The sequence below is a fragment of the Peromyscus eremicus genome, chromosome 23 (assembly GCF_949786415.1).
Source record: "Peromyscus eremicus chromosome 23, PerEre_H2_v1, whole genome shotgun sequence".
Classification (NCBI taxonomy): Eukaryota; Metazoa; Chordata; class Mammalia; order Rodentia; family Cricetidae; genus Peromyscus; species Peromyscus eremicus.
The window spans coordinates 18,565,542-18,581,217 of record NC_081438.1 but is presented as its reverse complement, the minus strand read 5'-3'; the positions used below and the strand labels follow the sequence as shown (position 1 = coordinate 18,581,217).

Sequence of the window (15,676 nt, the reverse complement as noted above, 5' to 3'; positions counted from 1 at the left end):
CCCATCTGTGTCTCCATCAGTCTAAGATCTGGGATAACTCTCCCCACAAGGTCTGACATAGGATGCTCTCTGACGACAAGCTGAAGCAACACAGGGTGCTTTCTGGGGACAGCTCCAGTGACATTCAGCAGGAGCCAGCTTCTGTGCGGGATCATCACCCACATTGCAAAGGCCTGGAAAAAAAGGAGTGTGGCAAATTGGGAGTGGGTGGAGGCAGGTGGTAGGGCGAGGCTTTCATTACCTTCTGTGGGTAGGGCAGCCTGCCAGAGAGGCTCTGTTCAATCACAGGGCTGGACCGGGACGGGAGTGGTGCACGATGGGTAAGGTATATCATGGCAGGTCATGGAGTCCCGAAGTGAGAAAGGTCAGGGGTGGGAATGGGCTTGATTCCTCAGCATGTGACAGCCCAGGCCAGACCAGCAAAAGAGAGGTAGACCGTGTAGAAGCTCCTACTTCTGGGGAGTCTGGATTTGACTTTGATTTTCATGGAAACTCCAGGAAGTTTCTAGCAGGAGAGACTGGGCTCGAAAACATTTCATAAAGCCATTCTGGGCTCCAGATGAGACCAACTTCTGAGTGCTCAAAATCCCCTCCATCCCGCCCCCCTCATCCCTTTACTCTCTTGACAAGTGGGAACATGAAACGTGGCAGCTTCCAGCAAACCTGTGCCCTGGGGTTGGGGTTCAAGCGTGAGGACCAGTTGACTGAAGTAGATTGTGACATCTTCTTCCGAGTTGGTTGCCAGGGGCCTCAGGTGGCGACAAGATGATTTGCATGAGCTTCTGCATACCAGACATCCCCGTGACCCCCCCCCCCCCGGAAGCAGCCCCTGTAACCACCAGGAGTGCCACATCCTGCCTGCTTTCTCTTGGAGTCAGGGAATTGTCTAGCCGAGTAAAAGCCTTGTAGCTTATGAAGTCTCTAAGACAATGAGGATTTTTGGAGGTGGAAAACACGGCTTTGTGACAGTCTGTTCCAACATTCGGGGAGGAGGGAAGGGAGCTAGAAGTCTGCCTTTGGGTTAGAATATGTTGTTTTCTCCTAAAAATCTGTAGGAGCTCAGTGCAGGGATTTCTCTCATCAGTGACATGCCCTGACCTGCTTTAGAGAAACAATAGACAGAGAAAAGTGTGTGTGTGTGTGTGTGTGTGTGTGTGTGTGTGTGTGTGTGTGTGTGTATGCCATTTTCATCCAATGTCAATCCTGGGCAAGTTTTAGACAGAAGAATTAGTCCTTGCAGACACTCTGGGTAACACTTTTTTATCTATTAGGATTCTCCCGGTATAAGGGACAGAAAATGACTCCAATTGACCCAAGTAACTTGGATAGAAAGATGAACAGCTTCAGGTACAGCTGGATCTAGGTCCTCAAGCATTTTCCCTCTGTGTGTCTTGGCCCTTTGTCCTTTCATTGACTTCATCCAAGACCTGTTCTTCTTCTCTTATGGTGGCAAATTACACAAGAGTTCTAGCCCTTCTTCCCAATTTCCCAGGTCCACTGAGAAGAAGGTCTCTCTCTCTCTTTTTTTTTTTAACCAGGTTTTTACACAAGGGTCACAGGACTTCCCCAGCCAATTAATATATCTAGGGGATAGAGTATTGCCCATATACCATGACTGGGTCTCATTCCAAGTTGGAACCATTTACTATGGGTGTGGTGGAGGTGGGAAGGGGCAGGAAGGAATGTCACCTCTGGGTGCCTGGTGGCCCTGACTTGTATGAACATCCCCAAGCAGTCTGTCCAGAAAGACTCAAGGCTCTCTACCACTCCAGAAGAGATTGCAGAGGTGCTGGAGTGGACCACTGTGGTACCCTCTCCCATTCTGGGTAGATCCTAACGGCCTTCATGCCTCCTGTCCTTCTGCTCACAGGTGAAGGCTGAACATGCCTGGCTCTCCGTGGTGACCTGAGAGGAGAGCTTGATTCACTGTGAAGGAGAAACACCAGCTCCAAGCCAAACTGGAGAACTTGGAACAGGTTCTGAAGGTAGGACAGCCTCACATACTGTGGCGACCCTTCGGCAGCCAACAATGGGCTGGGGCTGGGGGTGGCGACTACTCTCCTAAGAGGCTCAGAAAAACCTGTAAAATGCAACAGTGGGGGACCATGTTTCTGGAAGCCACCCTGACTATGCATTCCATTTCTGAGGTTGCTAAACACAGCTCCACACCATGAGGTGAAAATGGGAACGCTTTAGCTAAGACCAGAGGCATCTTCGCAGGTTTCTGATCTCCACGAGTTTCCTATTGTTCACAGAGGTTTCTAAAGGAGGGTCTGTAACTGCTGTTGCTATGGTTAGAACAGCAGCATTCGCTTCTATTGAGGTGGATCAGCACCAACAGGGTGCTGCCCACAAATGCCTGATGTGGACAGAACCCCCTCTGTAAGTGATAGAAGGATGGCTTTGCTATTGTCCCAGCATGACATGAGTGAATTCTTTAGCTTTTTTTTGTTGCCTTTGTGATGTTCAAAATATGTTAACTTCTGATCATGAGATGTTAGAAGGATACTGTGATGGCTAGTTTTGTGTCAACTTGCCACAAGCTAGAGTTATCTGAAAGGGAACCTCAATTGAGAAAATGCCTCCACAAGACCCAGCTGGCTGTAAGGCATTTTCTTAAGTAGTGCCTGATGGGGGAGGGCCCAGACCACTGTGGGGTGGGGTGGGGGGTTGGGGGTTGGGGAGGAGCGGACACTGTTTTTGTAAGACTCCAGTGAGAGCAAATGGATTGGAGTCCCTCTTGTGGGTCAGGCCAGTCAGGTGGCCTGCTCTTTGCCCGGAATCCCTCTTGATTCCCATGCTTTTAAAATAATAACTGGCTGGGGCCATCGAGGTGGCTTAGCAGTTGAGACCAGTTGCTGCTTTTGCAGAGGACCCAGGTTTGGTTCCCAGCACCCATGCGGTGGCTTATAACTTTACCTACTTCTAATTCCGGGGACGTCTGGCACCCTCTTCTGGGCTCTCTGGGTACCAAGCAGGCACATAGTACATGTACATACATGCAAATGAAACACGCCTCCATGAAATAAAAAGAAATACATCTCAAAAATAGACTAATTGGAAGCTGGGGAACTGGCTCAGTCAGTGGAATGCTTGCTACACAAGCTTAGGGACCTGAAGTTGGATCCCCAGCACCCACAACAAAACCCAGTGTGGCAGAGAACACCTGGAACCCCTGAGCTGGAGAGTAAGGACGAGAGTAGATTGGGGGATGGGGGCATCCCTGGAGCTTGCTGAACTGTGTTCTAAATGAATCAGTGAGCTCTAGGTTAAGTAAGAGAGCCTGTCTCAAACAAATGAGCTACAGGGCCTGAGAGGCGGCTCAGTAGTTAGGGAGCTTGCTGCCAAGCCTGAAAATTCGAGCTTGATTTTCGTAACCCACATGGTGGAAGGAGAGGATTCTCAAAATATTGTCCCCTCACATATTACAAAAGCGTGCACCCTCACCCATACGCCACAGACCTGCACACATGCGTAAATAATAATAGTAGTAACAGCAACAACAATAATATAAATAAATAAATAAATAAATAAATAAATAAATAAATAAATAAATAAATAAATAAATAAATAAATAAATAAATATGAAGATGGTAGAGACCTACTGAGGAAGACGTGGCTTCTCCCAGAGTCTAACTTGGCTCCAAGTATCCAGGGAGACTGGATGTAAATAGAGATGGGAACCATTCCACAAGTTCCACCCTTTGGGAGAAAGGAGCTGTAGTTTATTAAGGATGACAAAGCCTGGAGCCAGGAATGGATTTTCCTTACTTGAAGTGATGGGTGAGATGCTGAGCACCTCGGGGGGGGGGGGGGGACTCTTTGGCAGCACTGTCCCTTCCTTTGGGGAGGGGGTGTTCTACTTTGCTTTCTGTTGCTGTCAAAGCACCATGACCAAAAGCCACTTGAGGGAAAAGGATTTATTTCATTTTATACTTCCAGGTCACAGTGTCTTTTGGGGAAATCTGGGTAGGAACTTGAGACAGGAACCATGGAGGAATGCCACTTATGGGGTTGCTCTTTTGGATTGTACTCAGCTAGCTTCCTTATTAAAACCAGGACTACCTGCCTAGGGGCGACATTGCCCACAGTATGCTGGGTCCTCCCATGTCAATCAACAATGCAGACAATTCTCTTCACATAGGGCCTGAGCTGGGCCCTCTCTCAATTGAGACTCCTGCTTAGATCTTACCATGATTAAGTTGATAATAAAAACTTACCAGAGCCTGGCAGTGGTGGCGCACGCCTTTAATCCCAGCACTTGGGAGGCAGAGGCAGGTGGATCTCTGTGAGTTCGATGCCAGCCTGGTCTACAGAGTGAGTTCCAGGACAGTCAGGGCTACACAGAAAAACCTTGTCTTGAAAATCCAAAACAAAAAGCCAAAACACAAAACCAAAAAACAAACAAACAAAATAACCTCACCAGGGCAGGGAATCAAGTAAGGGGAAGGACAGCCAAAGGCAGCATTCGGCTTTTGAGGCTCCCTTTTGAACTGTGAGCAGGAAAACTTGGGGGGAGCGGGTCAGGCCAGGTTGCCCCCACACAGGGAGAATCTGAGAAGCATCTTAATGGTGGAGATTGGAGAAGGGAGCCTATGATGCTCCCGTCCCCCAAAGTCCATGTCGCTTAAAACACCATGAGAGCCGGGCGGTGGTGGCTCACGCCTTTAATCCCAGCACTTGGGAGGCAGAGCCAGGTGGATCTTTGTAAGTTCAAGGCCAGCCTGGACTACCAAGTGAGTTCCAGGAAAGGCGCAAAACTACACAGAGAAACCCTGTCTCGAAAAACCAAAAAAACAAACAAACAAAAAAACCAAAAAAACAAAAAAAACAAAAAAAAAAAAAACACCATGAGAGGCTGTCCATTTTCCTTTGGGGACAGTAGCTTGTGTAAGGAGAATGTGTGCTCACCTACCCTATCTTTTGGGGAATGCCGGGTCCCTGGTGTCCTTGTCAAGGGATAGCTCTACAAAGCAAGATTTCTCAGTGGTACCATGGTCTGTGAGGGTACTATGTAGCCACTCACAGATGCCACCGGGTAGTGACCGTCACCTTGTACTGCAACAGCAGGCTGAACAAGTGCATGGGACACATAGTCTCCCTCGGTAATGGGTGATGGTGCTCTGAAGAAAAGCCCACGGGTAGGATGATGGGATCATCTTAGAAGTGTGCTTGGAACCTTCATATGCAGAGGGAGATGTTTCCAAGTGAGACAAGGGAAGGGGCCTTGTCAATATCAACGGGATAGCACTCTCGTGTAGAAGAAGCGTGGGGAGCCTGAGAAGTTTAGATTTTTTGTCCTCAGAGTCTTGGGATGCCAAGTCTGCTTCTTACTATTACAGTAGCACCATGTGTGGACTGTCTCAAGCTTGGTGGCTTAAAACAATTAATTTTTTAGCCATCCATTTGGTGCTCTCCAGTTCAGGTGGATGAAACTGCTTCTCAGCATGACTGGGCTTGGCTGGAGGACCTCAGTGTCCAGCCAAGGCTACTGCTCATGTCTGGAGGCAGCTGGGCCAGCCTGCTCTGCACTGATGACCACTTAACTCCTATCTAGCTCTTGGCTCTCCAGTTATGTGTGAGGTCTGGCCAATGGCATGGAAGACGAAGCAGAGTAGAAACAGTCGCGTCCCCACAAGGACAAACTGGAATCTGCCACAAGGCTGGCTCTGACACCATATTCTGGAGGCCAAAACAGGTTCTAGGCTGGCAAGGTCCCAAAGGATGGAGATGGAGAGGACATCCCATCACCAGGTGCACAGGTGCAGTGGGATCTGGGCATCTTCAACGTTGTTTGTCACAGCTGCTCCTGAGGGCTGAGTGAGTGGACCCGAGCTCTATCTGATATCAGTTGGCAAGGAAAGTAGTATACCAGGCTTTTTCTTTCTTTCTTTCTTTCTTTCTTTCTTTCTTTCTTTCTTTCTTTCTTTCTTTCTTCCTTCCTTCCTTCCTTTCTTTCTTTCTTCCTTCCTTCCTTCCTTCCTTCCTTCCTTCCTTTCTTTCTTTCTTTCTTTCTTTCTTTCTTTCTTTCTTTCTTTCTTTCTTTAAATTTATTTATTTTTATTTCATGTACATTGGTGTTTTGCCATGGGTGTTGAGTTTCCAGGAACTGGAGATACAGACAGTTGTGAGCCTCCATGTGGGTGCTGGGAATTGAACCAGGGTCCTTTGGAAGAGCAGTCAGTGCTCTTGACTGCTGAGCCATCTCTCCAGCACCCGCCCCCAGGCTTTTTCTTTTGGGCCACCAACCACCTGGGCTCATTTCTGGCTAGCTCTTTTAACTTAAATTAACCTGTTTCTCTTTATCTACCTTTTTGCCTCAGGGCTTTTAACCTTTCTTTCTGTCTGTCCTACTCTGTGTCTGCAGGCTGGTTGCTGCCTGACTGACCTTGGGCATCTCCCTCTTTTTCTCTCTCATTCTCGCCTCTCTTCTTCTCTCTTGAGTCTAGATTTCTCCTCCTACTTATTCTGTCTGCCTGCCAGCCCCACCTACCCCTCTCCTGCCTAGCTATTGGCTGCTCAGCTTTTTGTTAGACCAATCAGGTGCCTTAGGCAGGCAAGGTGCAACAGCAACACATCTTTACATAGTTAAACAAATGCATCATAAACAAATGTAACACAGCTTTACACAGTTAAAGTAATAATCTGCAGCATAAATACATGTAACACATCTTTGCCTTGTTAAAGTAATATTCCACAACAAAGCAGGGATCAGGAATGATGGGCAATTCAGTCAGGAAATGGTGGCAGTGCCCATCAGGAGGAGAGGAGGTCATGATCAGAATCTGAGCTCAAAGTGGAGGCCACAGGAGCTCCTCATGGCTGGAGGCGGCAGTAAGAGTCGGGGCAGAGTTAGAATGTTACGGGGCTTCAGCATGAGTTTTTGCTGGACTTAGGGACCATGCCCGGTGACAGGCATCCTAGGGACAGACAGCTAGACTCAGCAATCACTTTGTGTTAGAAACAGTTCATGGTGACCATGGGGTCCTTAGTGCAGAGGACCCCACAGTTCTAAAGGGTTTAAGAGTCCATGATGGCTGCCGGAACGGAAGCTGAGCACTCACATTGACATCCTCACCAACCACTGGGAGATGTCTTCACTCACTGCTGAACGGAACATAAGGAGGAATTGACCCATCCAGCCTGATGCTGGGAAGCTGATGGCAGGCTGGGCTGGGCATTTGTGTCTGTCAATGTGACTCATCTGCCAGTTGTCTGGTGGTCACGGTTGTCTGAATTCTATGACCTTACAGCTCACGCTGCCTTCCAAGTGTGATGGTGCGAACCTGATGTTCAGTAAGTGAAGGAGACCTGTCTTATGCTTTATTGTTTGACATCAGTCTGTGGCTAATTATTCCAATGGCCACGTTCACACACTGTTTTTTTTTCCCCATACACTTTTCTGTTTCCAAACACTGCCACACCATTTGTCTTAACCCTGATCACTTAATTTAGCTGAAGGCACTAGATACTGCTTCCCTGATGGCTCCTGATTGGTTGGTGAAGCAAACAAGAAAAATCAAGGCCCAGAGAAATGTGTCCCTTGTGCTGGCGCACACGTCTGGCTAATGTGTGCTACAAGCGGCATTTGAAGGCAGTCTGGTTCACTTTGCTTCCCCCCTTCCCAATTCCTGGCCTCTATCCCTGACCCTGGGGGTTGGGAACCACTGATGTGGGATGTGAATTATTCTGAGAGGAGTTTTTCCATACTTGAGTGATGGTTTCATTATCCTTGGTTTTCAGGGTCCCTTGTGGGGATAGATGGAATAGAGAAATACTGGCCACAGAGATTTTAATTTTTACACCTTCTTTATTTACTTTATTATATAATGTGTGTTTGTGTGTGAACTTGTGTGCCACAGGGAGCATGTGGTGGTCAGAGGGCAATTCGGTAGGAGTTGATTCTCTCTTTCTACCACGTGGGTTTCAGAAATTGAACCCAGGTCATAAGTCTTGGTGGCATGTGCCTTTAACTGATGAACCATCCCAGCAGCCCACAGGGAGACTCTTAAGGATTGCTACCTATTTCTTTCCCCCCAGTTCGAGATACTAAGCTACTTTTGGTGAGAACAGATTTTAATTTCTGGAAGTCTCATGACTTCTCATTGTGGTGAGCAAATCTGATGTAGGGATGGGACAGGAAGCCATGCGCACCGAACACAAATAGCCTGATGTGTTCCCTCCCATGGCTGAAGGTGCAGACTCAGAACCTGTGTACGCATGCGCCTGTGCACAAAAAATGTCTCCCGTTCCATTACCACTATTATAACGGAGGCCCCGACGTGGCTTTCCAAGCCGTCACATTGAAGACTTGCCAAGGGAAGCCATGTTTCCTTCATGCCTCGGCTCAAGCAGGGTAGTCACAGCACAGGACCCTTGATTCCCCAAGGAGGAGAGGAGGGGATAGCTCGGCTAGCTCTGTGTCTGCTCCCTATGGCAGCCACGCTTCCTCAGGAGGCTGCCCTTGACATTTGTGGGCAACTTAAGCACCACGGCTAATGTTGACATCCAGCTATAAATACCATTGCTTTAAAAATAAATCCTGCCATAGGCAGGCTGGAAAATGGTGATTTTTTTCCCCCACCTACAGTGTATAATTGGTGTTGCTTTGGGGTGGTAGGGTTTTCTCTCTGTGTAGCACAAGGCCCCGGGAGCCAGGCATGGCACTGGGTAGATACTGCTTTGGGGGAACCAGGGGGCCCTTCAAGGGGCCCTACACCTTGTGTGCTCAGGGACAGCCAGCATTGTTACCACGTGGACACTCTATTAGCTACTTTTCTATTGATGTCGTAAAACATCATGACCAAGGCAACTTACAGGAGGAAGTGTTTACTTGGGTTTACAGTTCTAAAGGGTTTAAGAGTCCATGATGGCTGCCAGAATGGAAGCTGAGCACTTACATCTTGAACCCATGCATGCAGCAGAGAAACCAAACTCAAAATGGTGAGACTCTTTTAAATTCTCAAAGCCCACCTCTGGTGACAAAATTCTTCCAATCAGGCCACACCCAAGCCTTCCAAAACAGTGCCACCAACTGGGGACCAATTATTCCAGTGCCCGAGACTATGCAGGACACCTCATTTAGACGATCATAAATGCCAAGTCTGAGACAGTGAGAACTACCCCCTTGGTGCGATTCCATGGCTACCTGTTTGGCGGCTCTGCATGCTCTAGCCTGTATGACAGAGGAAGAGGAGGTGCTTGGTGGCCTAAGCTACCGGGAAGGAGGGTGGGGATGAGTTTGAGGTACTGTAGGGACATTTCACACTGTGATGAGACCCACTGGAGACTCACAAATATGGAGGACCTAGAGCAATACAAAAGAAGATAAGTTCAGGGGACTAGAATGGGTTAAAATCCTGCTCTGGCCATGAGCTTCTTGTATTAGCAATTGTTCATGTTGCTGTGATTAAAAAAAAAAATCTGACGGAAGCAACTTAAGAGAGGAAGGGTTCGTTTTGGCTCATGGTCTAAGGGACTACAGTCCATTATGGTGGGAAGTCATAGCGGTAGGCAACTCTGTGGAGACAGGAGCTTGCAGCTAAAATTTCTCACCTCCTCATATCTTAGTAGAGAGGGAAACAGTAGTAAATACTGGTGTTCAGCTTGACTTCTCCTTTACTTTTTTCTTTCTTCTTCTTTTTTGAAGACAAGGTCTCATGTAGCCCAGACTGGTCTTAAACTTACTATGTAGCTGAGGATGGCTTTGAACTTCTGAGCCTTGTGCCTCTACCTCCTGAGAGTTGGGATTACAGATACGTGCCGCCATACCCAGGTTATACAAGGCAGGGGATTGAACCCGGTGCTTCATGCATACTAGGCAAGCATGCTGCACCCCCACGCTTAATATTTTGATTTTCCATTTTTATTCAATGCAAGGCCCCAGACCAGGGGCTGGCACTGCCCATGTTCAGGATGAAGCCCCCCCCCCCTTTTTTTGTCAATTAGTTATTTCTAGAAACACCCTCAAAGCCATCCCCAGAGAACATCTCCTAGGAGACCCTAAATTCAGTTGACAGTAAAGATAGAGCCAGCCAGAGATGGTATATGTTCTTCTCTATTCCTGTACAAGTCAGCAGGCCAAGCCCCAGAGAGTTCTCTGTTCTGAGTCTGACCATACCCCGCCTTCCCAGAATGCACCAGTTGTTGGATGGGATGTGAGAGAGGATGGGAGGGAACCTAGGTTCACCTCTTCCAGGGTTCGTCTGTCTGCTGCCTGTGATTAGCTGCATATCTCAGAGACAAGTACAACCTGGGTGAGGGGGTGTCCTACAGCACGGGTCAGGCCTGCCTCAGGCAGTTTGGAAAGCAGATTCATCCTTCTCTGTCCACACCTCATCTATTCCTCTGTGCTAGGGCTGGCCCGAAGATACACTAGGTTCTCAGCCCGGCTGCCCTCTGTCTCAATTCTCTCTGCTTATACTGTTCACCTGGCTCCATGAATTTCAACTTCAAACCAATCATAGTCTCTCTCTCTGTCTCTGTCTCTCTGTCTCTGTCTGTCTGTCTGTCTGTCTGTCTCTCTCTCTCTCTCTCTCTCTCTGTGTGTGTGTGTGTGTGTGTGTGTGTGTGTGTGTGTGTGTAGCCACATGTATGCCACAGAACATTCATAGAGATCAGAGGACGAGTTTTGAGAGTCAGATCCTTGCTGCCCCCTTGTGGGAACCAAGAATGGATCTCAGGTCACCCGGCCTGTGTGCAAGCGCCTCAGCCTGCTGGACCATCCTCCCGTCTCTTCACCTTACCTTTCTTTTTTTTTTTTTTTTTTTTGGTTTTTTGAGACAGGGTTTCTCTGTGTAGCTTTGCGCCTTTCCTGGAACTCACTTGGTAGCCCAGGCTGGCCTCGAACTCACAGAGATCCGCCTGGCTCTGCCTCCCGAGTGCTGGGATTAAAGGCGTGCGCCACCACCGCCCGGCTCACCTTACCTTTCTTGAGACAACATTTCTTGCCAAAGCCAACACTCACTGATTTCATTAGGCTTCCTGTCCAGCGGGCTTGGGGGATCCTCTTGTCTCTGCCTCTCCAGTGCTGTGGCTCCACACCACCAGCTCTTTCTGTGGATGCTAGGGATCTGAACTCAGTTCTGCATGCTGGCATGGAGGGGACTCCACCCACTGGGCTGTCTCCTAGCCCCCCTCACTCCTATATTCAACTCAACTTTTTGTCACCCTCTGTCACGTGACACTCATTGAGCTGGGGCGCCATCCTCCCAGAGAAGTGTGAGGTGTGAGGGTGTGGTAGGAATCCTCCGGGAGAGCTAGTGTGTGCTTGGTCACACCAGTTTGGGTCTTGAGTCCTCTATCTTCACTCATCCCTCACAGTCAAGCCCGTCACGAGTTCCCCTCCTGCGGCCCCCAGTTAAATATCTTAGTGCATGCACACATACAAGTGGAAGCATCTAGATTGATTGTGGACACAAGGATCCTCCAACTCCCCTGATCCCCTCATAGCAGGTGCAGAAGGATGGCAAAAGATGTTCACGTGGAGAGGAGAGAACAGGGCTGTGGGCTGGCAGAGTGGCCCAGTGACAAGCCAGGCTTTCCAATCCAGTTGTTGTGTGGTGTGACAGGTCAGAGGAGAAGTGATATCAAAGGAACACAACTAGATGGCCAGCTGTGTAGACACACCGGAAAACTTTGTGTCGCATTAGACACGGTGTGGGCTGAGACCTGGCAGTGGGATGGGGCTGGTGCAGAAGTAGAGGTCACAGTGGTTAAGTACTGGTGTTGCGGGTGGGGGGAGGGGCAGTGAGGAGCTCAGACCAGCAGCAAGGCTGACCCCCCCCCCTCAAGTTGACTGCCAGCTGTGGTCCGGTCTAAACTTTTCCCAAGTTGGGTGGTGGTTACTGAGCCTTGACAGTGAGGGGACGAATATGGCTTGACTGAGAACAGTCTCTCAGAGACTACTGAAGGGGAGTGGGCAGGCCTGAGTTGAGGAGATATCTGATCATGACCTGGGCGGGAGGGCCTGGGACTCACCTGGTGGCAAAAGCAGACACCAGCAGGTGTAGGGGAAGGCTGGGTGGTGAAGAGGCCTTTTACTGTCTTGGATATTGAGTGATGACGGAGGGAGACGGAGAATGGCTCCCATCTCCTCAGCTGCAGAAGCTGGTGCCTTGATACTGGTATCTGCTGAGGTCCAGTGTCACCGATTAAGACATCAGGGCTTGTCTCCGGGACAAGCTGAGTCTGGGCTTTGTCGGGCTCCTAGGGGCTCAGAAGTAATCTCTGACAATAAATGGAGAAGATTCTTCTGGAAGCCAAGCATACAAGCGGCCATAAGGACAGGGAAGCAGGTCAACTCATCCAGGAAGGGCAGAAGCAGAGCAGTGGCCAGTCCCATGGTTATAGACCCACAGGAGCAGCAGGAACCCCACAGATAGATGTCCAGGGACCGTGTCTAGGAGGACTGACCCAGAACTCATCAGAGCTGCTGAGCCATTCTGTCTGAGGAGACAGAAGGACACAGAATGCTGACACCTCTGTTGTCATGTTGGCAGGGGAGTTCCAGGAAAAGGATGCAGGCACAGAGCTGAGGGTGAGTGGATGTTCTCAGTGGATATGTAAGTGGAATCCATCCTTTCTGGAGGTCCTGTGACCAAGGAGGCAGGTGTATGGCAGTACTGAGGGGACATGGGGTGGCTGGAGATAGGGACATTGAAGCAAGGACAGTTACCAGCCAGCCTCTTCCCTCAGCTGCTTAAAAAGCCTCAGTATATTGTCCTTTGGGGACCTCGTGTGTGTGTGTGTGTGTGTGTGTGTGTGTGTGTGTGTGTGTGTGTGTGTGTATGTACATGTGGAGGCCAGAGGACAACCTTGGGTGTCATTTTCCAGGCATGGTGATGGCTCTTCTTGGTTGTCAACTTGAATTAACTAAAACTCAAGTGGCTGGGTACACCTGTGAGGGAATTTTTCCTTAATGAAACCATTTGAAGTGGGAAGACCCATTTTTAATCTGGATCTTTTGAGGTGGGAAGATCCATCTTTAATCTGAGCCACACTTTCTGCTGGCTGCCTATAAAAAGGACAGGGAAGAAAGAAACTAGCTGTCTTAGTTAGGATTTCTATTGCTGTGAAGAGACACCATGACCATGGCAATTCTTAAAAAGGAAAACATTTAATTGGGCCTGGTTTACAGTTTCAGAGGTTTAGTTCATTATCGTCATGGCAGGAAACATGGTGGTGTGCAGGCAAATGTGGTGCTGGAGAAGGAGCTGAGAGCTCTACATCTTGATCTGCAGGCAGCAGAAGTGAATTGTGAACCACTAGGCAGGCTTGAGCTTCTGAGACCTCAAAGCCTACCCTCACAGTGACACACTTCCTCCAACAAGGCCACACTTTCCCAACAAGGCCACACCTCCTAATAGTGCCATCCCCTATGGAACAAGCATTCAAACATGTGAGCCTATGGGGTTCATTCCTCCTCAAGCTACCACACTATCTCTCTGCCTGCTTGCTCTTGCTCTCTCTGGCAAATCCATTCCTTCACTGGCATTCGAGCCTACTTCCTTTGGGATTCTGGTGTACACTGAAGACCAGCTGAGACACCCAGCCTCATGGACTGAACAACAATTGGGTTCTTGGACCTTCCTTTGGTAGACAGCCATTGTTGGATTAGCTGGACCACAGCCTGTAAGCCATTCTAACTAAGCCCCTTTCTACATATGCATAGGTTCATTCTGTAAGTTCTGTTCCTCTAGAGAGCCCTGAGTAACACAGGCATTGCCCCCTTTTCATTTGAGACAGGGTCTCTAACTGACCCAGAACTGTCTGATTAGTCTAGGCTGGCCAGCAAGACCTAAGCATCGTCTTGTCTCTACCTCCCTAGTGCTGACATTATATGCAAACACTTGCGTACTTGGCTCTTTAACGAGGCTTCTGGGGTTTGAACTTAAGTCCTCATGCTTTTGAGGCAAGCACTTTACTGCCAGAACCATCTCCCCAGGGCCTTTATACCTCTCTGCCAACATGGGGGAGGTGATAGTGACTTGCCTCCACCTGGTGCTAGAGCCTGCCTCAGCTCTGTGCCTCCCAGCAGGAAGCCCACGTGTCCGGTTCCCCTGCGACCTCTGAGGACCTACACAGCCTGCAAGCCCCACATCTGGAGCTGTGTCCGAGTTTGGCTAATAGGTCTCCTGAGTCCTCGTGAGGAGTGTGGTCTCCTCCTCTCGCTAATCACTTCCTTCCCCGCACTAAATAAAGAGTGCCCGGGCTGCATTTAGCAGCACCCACTTCCAAAATAAACAGAAGCGCAGAAATTAGCTGGGATAATTGTGCAATTAAACAGCTGCAAGGCGGCTGCTGCACAGGGTCCGTGGGATGGGAGGAGACCCACCTGCCCCTCTTGGAGTTTGGTGACGGCCGTGGTGGCGGTCAGGGATGTGCGCAAAGGCTTTGCGCTTTGACATTCTCAGATGGTGTCTGGCTCTGCCGTGTTTTGGCTGTGTGGTGTTAGGCAACAAGCTTGGCCTCTCTGAGTCTGTTGTAGAGAGTAACAACCACAGTGGTACTGGACTCAGCATCAACTCTGCAAAAACGCTGGCATGTGTTTGGTCCAGCCTGGGTCTCACGTCCCATCATTGACTTACCAAGGCTGCCGTGGTCCCTTGTAGGGCTAGTGGCAGAGCCCCTGGTCACCTCACTGGTCAGTGTTTGGGGGTGCTGTGGGTTGGATGTGAAATGTCTCTTACAGGATCATGTGTCTGAGCCATCAGTCCCCAGTTGGTGGCGCCGTTTTGGGAGATTATGGAGCTGTGCCACCGTGGACCTCTGAAGGTTATGGTGCCACCTTGCTTCTGCTCCTGCTACTACCTTGCCTCCCCCTTCATGATGGTCTGATGTGTTTGAAACCAGGATCCAGTGTTCTGTTATGAGCTGGCGACTGATATAAGGGGTCCCAAAGCTCCTAGGAACCCAGAGAATTCTGATGGTTGTGTCCAGGGGCTCTGCTGGTATGGGATGGGGGATCTGCCAGACCTTGTGTCCTAAGAATGCATTGTGCTTTGTGCTGCTGGTCAGTAAGATCATACTGAAGGTGTTGGGGATGTGGGGTGCGGGGGGAGAGTGAAGTCTACAATAGTTATGGTTAGAAATCTCCAGACCCAAACTGGCAGCCATAGCCAAGCAGAACCAACCAAACATATCAAGACTAACAGACAGGAAGACTCCATGAAAACATACCCACACCGCCCATCTCCTGCTCAGGAAGTCAGACCTGAAGGACTCAACATTGGAACAGGCAGCAAGGGTCCAGATGGCACACTGCCTGTGTCCGAGGATTCCGCTGGCATGGATGGAGGTGTCTTAAAAGCGTGCACCTGTACAGGAGTGCGGCTTTTTTCTGTTGTCGTTCCCTGAACACAATGTGACTATTTACACAGCATCAGGTGTTCTGTGTCATCTAGCAATGGTGAGAAGGATGTGGAGGAAGTGTATGTCAACACTGTGCCTTGGTGTGCGAGGGGTCTGAGAAGCTATGGTTTTGGTGTCCCTGAGGTTCTGGGAAAATCCCCAGGGTACTTTTCATGGCTGCCTGATGGTCCTCTGTCTGCCCTGTCTTCAGTTAGATGGAATGACCCAGCCCAGGCCCAGTGTGAACAGGTTATAGTAACTGTCTTATGACTTGTTTTTTTTTTTTTTTCATATCTTGGGAAGTTCTGTTTTCCCAGCATCCTGA

At 49.2% G+C, this 15,676-nt stretch overlaps 1 protein-coding gene across 1 annotated transcript in view; it reads left to right on the top strand.

Annotated features, from left to right (window-relative positions):
* Window positions 1–1,872: 1,872 nt before the first annotated feature.
* Rimbp2 (RIMS binding protein 2) overlaps window positions 1,873–15,676 on the top strand; it is a 78,388-nt gene continuing 64,584 nt past the window's right edge. The window contains exon 1 of the mRNA XM_059249516.1: window positions 1,873–1,985. The gene's annotated coding sequence lies outside the window, so the exon portion shown is untranslated. The remainder of the gene's footprint in view (window positions 1,986–15,676) is intronic.